The following is a 9,596-nucleotide window of genomic DNA, read 5'->3' on the forward strand; positions in this document are numbered from 1 at the left end:
CATAAAGGAAAACGACACGCGAATTACGACGCACGTGTTAATGACACGCAATGCGTATGAAGAAAGCCACTGTCAAGAAAGGCCATGTCATAAATATAGACGACACACATTTTTGCGTATCATAATTTTAAATGTTTAAAAAAAATATTATTTATAGATTTACTTATTTTCAAATTAAATTTGTATTTAATGTTTCATAATAGAAAATAAAATATCATATAAAAAAATAGAATCCATTGCATAAATTTAATGTCATACAAATAATCGTTCCATGGAAAGATAAAACAAATCAATAGAAGTTGTAACAAAAATTTACAAACAAATTAGATACAAAAAATACAATCCATTGCCCCTTTGCTTATTTAAGATCAACCTGGAAGTAGCTAACTAATATGTACAAATTCACCCTTGTTTCTAATCATTTTCTTAAATGCTTTACAAACATAATTCATCCATAGTACCTGAACTATAGTTGCGGCCTTATTTCTTCTTCTTCTGAACTCATCTCTTGGAACCATTGCTCTAAGCCTAGTCTGAATAGATACAACAGCTACCTGTTTCTAGATGAAATCAGATATAAAATATGGAGCCAAACAAGCCATACCTTTGGTGACACTATAAACAGACCCAACAGAAACGTGAACAAGACCTGCAACAGATGAAATCAAAACAATGTTTCCAGCTCCAGAAGCTTTTAAAAGAGGATGTGTAAGTTGACATATATGGTAACAAGACTCCAAATTGGTAGCCATGATCATGGAGTACGTAAACATTAAAATTCTCTTGCAACAGGGATCAATATTATTAAATAAGAACGAGTTTGAGATTGACAACCATAACAATGGTCTGAATTTTTTATGAAAAAAACATCCGTGAATATACCTCAAACATTTCTATTGCAGACACCCTAAGGTTACAAATGCAATAAATGCCTAACCTTCGATCCAAGATAGCTTCAAAGTTTGAAGAGGCGACTCAGTTGCGGTTAACCATATGTGGTTTATTCTTTTCTGACTGATGATGCTTTAAGATTACCTAATCAAATACGTAATCAAAATCTAATCCTGAAATAAGTAGAACATCATATTAATCAAAAAATAATATCAAGAGTTAAATATCAAATACAATGTTATACAAATTTTACAGCATAAATGGGGTTAAATTTCTATAATATTGTATTATATGAATAAAGGATATACCTTCTCGCGTAAGTAAGTCACGAAAAAGGCGCTTCAAGAATCCATAATTAGGTTTTTGATCAAATGTTAAAGATCTGCAATATTTGAAGTAAGTGGCAAACTCCACATGATGATTCTTGCATAAAACATGTTAAACAAATTGAAAATGATTTTCATACTCCACTAAAACAATTTAAATATGAATGTTATTTTAGCAGTAGCCAACTATCCCTATAAAAAAAGTTATATTTTGTATATTGTTTCACAAATACCTCAATAGGAATCGATACTTTCTTTTCACATATTTTGTCATATTTTTGCTTCTTTGTTGCACCTTTTAGAACCTGCCATGGGAGACTGCAAAAAAAAAAAAAAAAAACAAAAAAACAAGAAACTCATTTTTTTAAGATTTCACAACATACTCAATTAAAATATTTAAGCACATACCTTTCAAAAAGTACAAGAAAACATAGCCCAGAGACTCCAAGTCATCACGCCGACTTTGTTCTGAATTTATATATATAAAAAAAAGAAAATATTGTATAAGAGAAAATGCAAATAAAAATATCAAATTGTAAAAAGAATTATGCAGAAATAATTGCATACCAATTCCCAAATGGGTATTACAGCTAACATAACGTGATTTTTGCGATTTTTGTTCCAAAAACTTATTTTCAAGTTTCCTTATGATTTTGGTCCACTTGTCATCTATGTTAACCGTCTGCCTGTTGAACTTTTCATTATGACGAAAACTGAATATATATATATAGACCCACACACACACACACACCATAGGGACCAAATAAGAGAAATTTACAAATTTTGCCCCTGTGAATTTTTTTTTTCAGTTTTGGTCCAAGGGTAAAATGGCCATTTTGAAAAATCTATCAGCTACGTTGTTTACTTACAGGTCAGATGGACCAAAATCTTTATGAAACTTCAACTACTCTCACTACTCGGGGACCAAAGCTGTAATTTATTTAAAACCAGAGACAAAATGTGCCGACATCTTGCCCCTGTAATTATCTCAAAAAGTCAAACCAAAAATTTGACCACTCTTACTATCTTTAGTAAGATAAACAAGAAAATATCCAAGTTGTTCAAAAGTTACCTTGACTCTATAGATTCACAAAAAAAAAAAAAAAAAAAAAAAAACAGAAAACGAAAATCAGTTTTGGTCATGATATATGATTTTAAGTTTTTAACAATAAGATCATCATTTTCAAATTTGAATGAAAACCAACCTTCCATAGAACTCTTCAGCAAGCTCAACTGCAAATGACAACCGGGATATATCAGCTTCACGTATCTAAAAAGATTTAAAAAAAATAGCAGCAGACTTACATTTCTTGTTTGAAAAAACTAATAAATAAATAAATAAAGAAGTTTTTAAAGATGAAACCAACTGTTTTAGGAAAATTGTAGATAAGCACTGAGCTTAAAACCGTTGCCAGAGCAAATATCCTGAAGAAATGTGGATCAGAAAAGAAAATCCATTGATTATAAATTTATAATTTATAATTTATAATTTATAATTTATAATTTATAAACAATAAGAAAAAGACAAACATCTGTCATCATAAACGTTTGATTTCCCTATACTTTCAAATCCTTCCGTATCCAGATAAAAGACTGAGGTTTTAAATCCATCAATGTCCATTTCAACTGGTGTTCTCCATACCTATATTCCTAAAAAACCATAAATGAAAGATTACATTTATACTTGGACCAAAAAATTATAAATACTACACTTGAATCAATAATATTAAAATGATTTTCTGTAGGGTGGCATCTGTGTCTGAATCGATGGATACAGTGGCTTCATCCAGCACTAGGATTTTGTTTCTTCTGAGTAAAACTCCTCCATGACAGAAGAGTTGTCTTTGCCCAGCACTCCAGCTAGCCAATAAGTTGTTGTTGCCTAGAAGTGTTCTTAATGATTAATCCTCTTAATGTTACTGGTTTTAGTACTTCATTTTTATTTTCAGATAGAGAAGGCTCTAAACCTGTAATGACATCTTTATGAGCATTCACATGCTCTTCATATGCAGTTCCTGCCATCAAGAGCTCCTCAGACTTTTCTGATTGTGTAACTTGACCGTCTTTCATAACCTTAAAAGGGAAAAAAGAATTAAATGCAAATGGTAAAATAGACTTAAAACCAATATATAAAGCCATCATGTGTAACTAAATTTATAGATTTTTTATTCTGATTACACGAGTAAGCTCAGAGAGTACATGTATATCGGTTTCTCTTGCCTGAATTTGAGAGGCTGCTGCATGCTGATGCTGTGAGATAATAACATTGTCTGCAGCTTTAAGAGGTGCACCAGACTGATTTTGTCCCTAAACAACATATAATTTTTAATTTTATTAACATATGTTTGGGTATTTTTTTTCAAAAATAAATTTAAGAAAACTAACCAGTCGATGGAGACCGGGTTTTCAATTATACCCAACACACATGAACCTTCACATGGAGCGGGGAAAACCCTGCCCGTGAACTCTGGGAAGTTATTTGTTTCAAGAAGTCGATCCAATGCCTCACGTCATCTGTTGTGGCCGGGTCGCCCGATGTTTGACCGCATCAGTGACTCTTGATGGTCGGGTCGCATGTTCGGCATTTTCATCCTCCTTCACATGAAAGTCGAAATTAAACAAAATTACTATTTTACCCCTCAAACAAATTCTAAAGCATTATAAATAAAAAAAGATATGATTCTCACCTGATTAACAGTGTCAATCAACTGATTAACTGTCTCAGTCAGCGACTTGGCTGCCAGCTTCTTAAGATCCTCAAAAGCATCTTTCTCCTTCAACACATCTTCCTCACGAATGTCAGCTTCTTCAGCAGCCAAATCAGCTTTTTTTTTGAGTTCTTTTCTATGGATTTTGACCATGTTCAACTCAACCCACTAACACTTAATAACTTTGACTTGTGGAGAGAAAACCCATGCTTTAACCTTGTATAGATCATCTCTCGCTTTCTTGAAACAAGCAGCTTGGGACTGGAACAACAATCAAATCACCATTTCTCAAACAAATAAAATACAGGGTTTAGAGCTCATTTTAGAGCCAACTGATATGAAGGAAAAAAAAAACTCATGATACAGATATGCCTTGACCCCCTTTAGCCCATGCCACATTACAGACCCAATCAGCTTGTGGCTTACTACAGAGAGAACCAAAATTCAAATCTCTAACACATAATTTGAAGAAATTGTTGTCTTTGTCATACATGGTGTATGCAATGAATCGATGACCAGGTGAGACTTCTGCTACCTCTTCATATGCATAACCTAAATGAAGTCATGTTAATAGATTAAATGAAGTGGAAGAGAATTAGATATCGTTGACAGATGTTGAAATGATACTGGAATTGGAATTACCCCACATCTTTCTGCTTCTTGATTGTAATCGATGAGTTTTTGTTCAATCCTCTTCCCAGAAATGAAATCGAACCCACCTGTTGGACTTTTATGTGAAATGAACTCTTCGTTTAGGCTAGCTAATCTCCTACAGAGTAATGGATATTGTTTCCCTTCCTCTACTCTCCTGTAATACAACCTGAATTCCACCTCCAAATTGCCAAAGAAGAACACGGAATTTGAATTCGGATCCAAAAGAAATCAACAAGCTTCAGATGAAGTGCAATTTGAAATTGATGGTACCAAGCCCCCTAGCGAAATGGAGGAGTGGAGAGCTGAGAAGACATGCGAGATGCTATTTTTGATTGGAGTTTGGATTGAAGGCGATCGGTGTCTGCTAAAATAGCTTCAATCGAATGACGTTGATGTAAGGAGTCACATAACCTTCAATCGAAGGTGTTTTGCGTGAGAGGAGCTGTTGGATCTCTCTGAACAATTTATTGAGAAGTGGTTCAAAGCCCTAGTTCTTTTCGTCGAATGGCGCTGATGAAAGCATTTGGAGACTTGGCGACATAGTGGATAGATAAGAGTAGTGTCTGATGGCGCCGATAAAAACATATGAGACAAGCACTCTTTATAGAATCCATGGCCGCTTAGAGCTGATGGGTTTCGATGTTGGTGATGGCGGCTTAGGGCTTGCAAAGAGAAGGGAGACGAGTTGCTTTAAAAGGATTGACAACCTCACAATAGAATTAGGGTTCTTTTTTAGAATAGAATTCGGGTTCTTTGTTAGAGGATTGTAGAAAGAGAGAAGTAGGCGGGTGTTTAATTTTTTGGGATTTCATTTCCCACCATCGCCGATTAAAAAAAAGCGAGAACGCGCCTTCCTAAAAAAAATATAAAGCGACATCTTTACACGAAGCGCTTTTTATGGTAGGTGCCTTTCGTGTTTTTTTTTGGACATTAATTTCAGGGCACGCAAAAATGCGCGCCCTCTATCCTTCACATTTTGCAAAGCTAACATTATTTTTTAGGGCACGTACAAATGCGCGTCGTGTATCAGCGCGTGTCATTGTTTGCACGTCATTAAAGGCCTATTTTCTAGTAGTGGTCTTCTCACTATACTTACTTGTGTGGTAATTTATGTGTGACAGGAGGTTCTTATTCGCGTTATTGACCGGAGGGTCTTATTCGTATTATTGACTGGAGGGTCTTAATTTCTTATATTGAGATTTGTGTTAATATGCATTCCGTCTTTCGGAATTATGCTATTATATTATTTTGTGTATATAATGAGTTATGACCGGATGGTCCATACCGAGACGTGAGACCGGAGGGTCTTTACTGAGACAAATGATCGGAGGGTCCATATCGAGATTTAGCCATGGGAAGCTAATTATTTGTGTATGTGGTATTTTGGGGAACTCACTAAGCTTCGTAATTACAATGTAGATTTAAATGTGTTTCAGGTACTTTTGTAGATTCCCGGAAGGCGGGGGCAGGATTGTACACATTCGCTAACTTATGATGTATTGTGGATTTTGCAATACTCTGATATTGTTTTAATAATGATTTAAAATTCTGTGATGACTTGGATTTATGAATAATGTTTGGTGAATTGAAAATGATTTTTTTTTAAATATGTGACGTTACAATTTGGTATCAGAGCCTTGGTTTGAGGGATTCGGACACACCCTCAGTTATATTTGGACTCAAACTGAGGAATTGATAACTTTTCAAAAGAAATGATTTTTTCATCACACGATTTTCCAAGGAGATTAAAGAGTTTTGATAGAAGGCCCGAAGTAATGTGTACAATCACCTAGAGCCCGAACGGTGATTTCCCAAAATACCTTTACTTGATTATGTGTTGTGATGGGTTGTTATTATGAGCTGATAAAATTGCATGCTAGTTATGGCTAGGGATCTGCTCAGTATAGCATGCTAGTGCGCCTACTTAGGAGAGATGCCTTTATGACTGTTATGTGAACTAGTAGTGTTGCATGATTATGATTAGTGATCTCAGGAGTTGTGAGGTAGGATTGCCTGAGTTCGATGGTGCATTTTGTGTTGTGGTTAGAGCAGTTAGGGTTGCATGCTAGTGTGGGTTCACATGTTAGTTTGGATAGCCAGTTTAGGTTATGTACTGGTAGAAGTTGCTTGATGCCCGAATGTTGCTTTCTTTGTTCTTTTAGAGACTTCCATTAATATCGACAAACTATTAATAGAATATGTTAGGTTGCATGTTATAGGGATTTGATAATTTTAGAAGGTCATATTTAGCTTTATTGTGTAGCTCTCATTTGAGTCTGACCGTTGTAGGGTGGTATGTTGCAGTCGAAGAATTATCTAGTACATGTAGCATGTAATTGTATTCGAGAAGTAGTTAGTAGGTATTAAAGGGATTTCCTTTTGTAGCTGATGGCGGAAAAAGGAGTGAAGAGAATCTTAGGAGAGCCTAGGGAGTATTTTCAATACGATGAGTGCGTTGTTTAGCGGTGAGTATTCGCTGAAGAGCGGGTATGTGGAATTGGATTGGTCAATAGTGGAGTTGAGTAGCTACTTAGAAAATATGGAACAATTCTCGAGGAAAGTATGGATAGGTGTGGAAAGTAGTATTGAGTCCATACTACTGAAAGTAGTGGACCCATACTCGAATCGAGGAGAATTCCAGGGGTTCTAAGTAGCAGGTTGAGGGCAAATAACATGGGTTGCATGCCATGATTTATTCTAGAGTGTGTTTCCATCTTTAGCAGTTATCCGATTGTGGTTGTTAATACTGAGACTGGGCGTAGTGATTATTGGGCCCAAGGGCCCTATCGGTCAGGATTGAATGGAGCAAGCCTTCAGAGAAAGTTGATTTTAGGCTTCGAAGGATTTGATTGGTGAGGTGTTAGTTTGATTAATAGGACTAAAAAGGAAGTGGATGTGATGAGTTGTTTGAGGATTTGCAGTCTGAGTTGAGTGATCGGCCGATGGTTTATGATGTCATTTTCTATGACGAGAATTATAGTATTCCAGTTTTTCTGTATTAGAAGGAAGAGAGAGCATTTGAGGTTGCATGCTAGTATGGGTTCACGTGTTGGTTTGGATAGCCAGTTTAGGTTATGTGCTAGTAGAAGTTGCTTGATGCCCGAATGTTGCTTGCTTTGTTCTTTTACAGACTTCCATTAATACTGACTAACTATTAATAGAATATGTTAGATTGCATGTTATAGGATTAGATAATTTTAGAAGGTCATATTTAGCTCTATTGTGTAGCTCTCATTTGAGTCTGACCGTTATAGGGTGGGATCTTGCAGTCGAAGAATTATCTAGTGCATGTAGCATGTATTTGTATTCGAGAAGTACTTAGTAGGTATTAAAGGGATCTCCTTCTGCAGCAGATGGCAGAAAAAGGAGTGAAGGGGATCCTAGGAGAGCCTAGTGAGTATTTTCAGTACGATGAGTGTGTTGTTTAGCGGTGAGTATACACTGAAGAGCGGGTATGTGGAATTGGATTGGTCAATAGTGGAGTTGAGTAACTACTTAGAAAATATGGAACGATTCTCGAAGAAAGTATGGATAGGTGTGGAAACTAGTATTGAGTCCGTACTACCAAAAGCAGAGGATCCATACTCAAATCGAGGAGAATTCCATGGGTTCTAAGTAGCAGGTTGAGGGTAAATAACATGGGTTACATGCCATGATTTATTGTAGAGTGTGTTTCCGTCTTTAGCTATTATCCGGCTACGGTTGTTCATACTGAGAATGGGTGTAGTGATTATTGGGCCCAAGGGCCCTATCGGTCGGGTTTGAATGGAGCAAGCCTTGGGAGAAAGTTGAGTTTAGGCCTCGAAGGATTTGATCGGTGAGGTGCCAGTTTATATAATTGGACTAAAAAAGGAAGTGGATGTGATGAGCTGTTTGAGGATTTGCAGTCTGAGTTGAGTGATCGGACGATGGTGTATGATGTCATTTTCTATGACGAGAATTATATTATTCCATTTTTTCCGTATTAGAAGGAAGAGAGAGCAGTTAGGGTTGCATGCTAGTGTAGGTTCACGTGTTGGTTTAAATAGCAAGTTTAGGTTATGTGCTGGTAGAAGTTGCTTGATGCCCGAATGTTGCTTGCTTTGTTCTTTTAGAGACTTCCATTAATATCGACTAACTATCAATAGAATATGTTAGGTTGCATGTTATAGGGATTAGATAATTTTAGAAGGTCATATTTAGCTCTATTGTGTAGCTCTCATTTGAGTCTGACCGTTGTACAGTGGGATCTGGCAGTCGAAGAATTATCTAGTGCATGTAGCATGTAATTGTATTTGAGAAGTAGCTAATAGGTATTAAAGGGATTTCCTTTTGCAGCTGATGGCAGAAAAAGGAGTAAAGGGAATCCTAGGAGAGCCTAGGGAGTATTTTTGGTACGATGAGTGCATTGTTTAGCGTTGATTATTTGCTGGAGAGCGGGTATGTGGAATTGGATTGATCAATAGTGGAGTTGAGTAACTACTTAGAAAATATGGAACAATTCTTGAGGAAGGTACGGATATGTGTGGAAGGTAGTATTGAGCCTGTACTACTGAAAGCAGAGGATCCATACTCAAATCGAGGATAATTCCAGGGGTTCTAAGTAGCAGGTTGAGGGTAAATAACATCGGTTGCATGTCATGATTCATTGCAGAGTGTGTTCCCGTCTATAGTAGTTATCCAGCTAGGGTTGTTCATACTGAGAATGGGCCTAGTAATTATTAGGCCCAAGGGCCCTATCGGTCGGGTTTGAATGGAGCAAGCCTTGGGAGAAAGTTGAGTTTAGGCCTCAAAGGATTTGATCGGTGAGGTGCCAGTTTGAATTATAGGACTAAAAAACGAAGTGGATGTGATGAGCTGTTTGATGATTTGAAGTCTAAGTTGAGTAATCGGCCGATGGTTTATGATGTAATTTTCTATGACGAGAATTATATTATTCCATTTTTTCCGTAATAGAAGGAAGAGAGAGCAAACTTCTGATTTTAGAATTCGGAGGTAGACCTTGTGGGGTACCGGATTGTTGTGGTATTTGCACCAA

The 9,596-nt window shown here is 36.4% G+C and overlaps 1 long non-coding RNA gene across 1 annotated transcript; it reads right to left on the reverse strand.

The window, feature by feature from the left end:
- Nucleotides 1-293: 293 nt before the first annotated feature.
- LOC145070185 (uncharacterized) lies at nt 294-1,242 on the reverse strand. Its single transcript, XR_013689857.1, has 2 exons — nt 1,200-1,242; nt 294-1,064 (listed from the first exon to the last, which is right to left on the reverse strand). It is a non-coding gene; the product is annotated as an uncharacterized LOC145070185 (long non-coding RNA).
- Nucleotides 1,243-9,596: the final 8,354 nt, after the last annotated feature.

This window comes from Lactuca serriola, chromosome 8, assembly GCF_051521515.1.
Source record: "Lactuca serriola cultivar US96UC23 chromosome 8, Lser_US96UC23_V15, whole genome shotgun sequence".
Taxonomy (NCBI): Eukaryota; Viridiplantae; Streptophyta; class Magnoliopsida; order Asterales; family Asteraceae; genus Lactuca; species Lactuca serriola.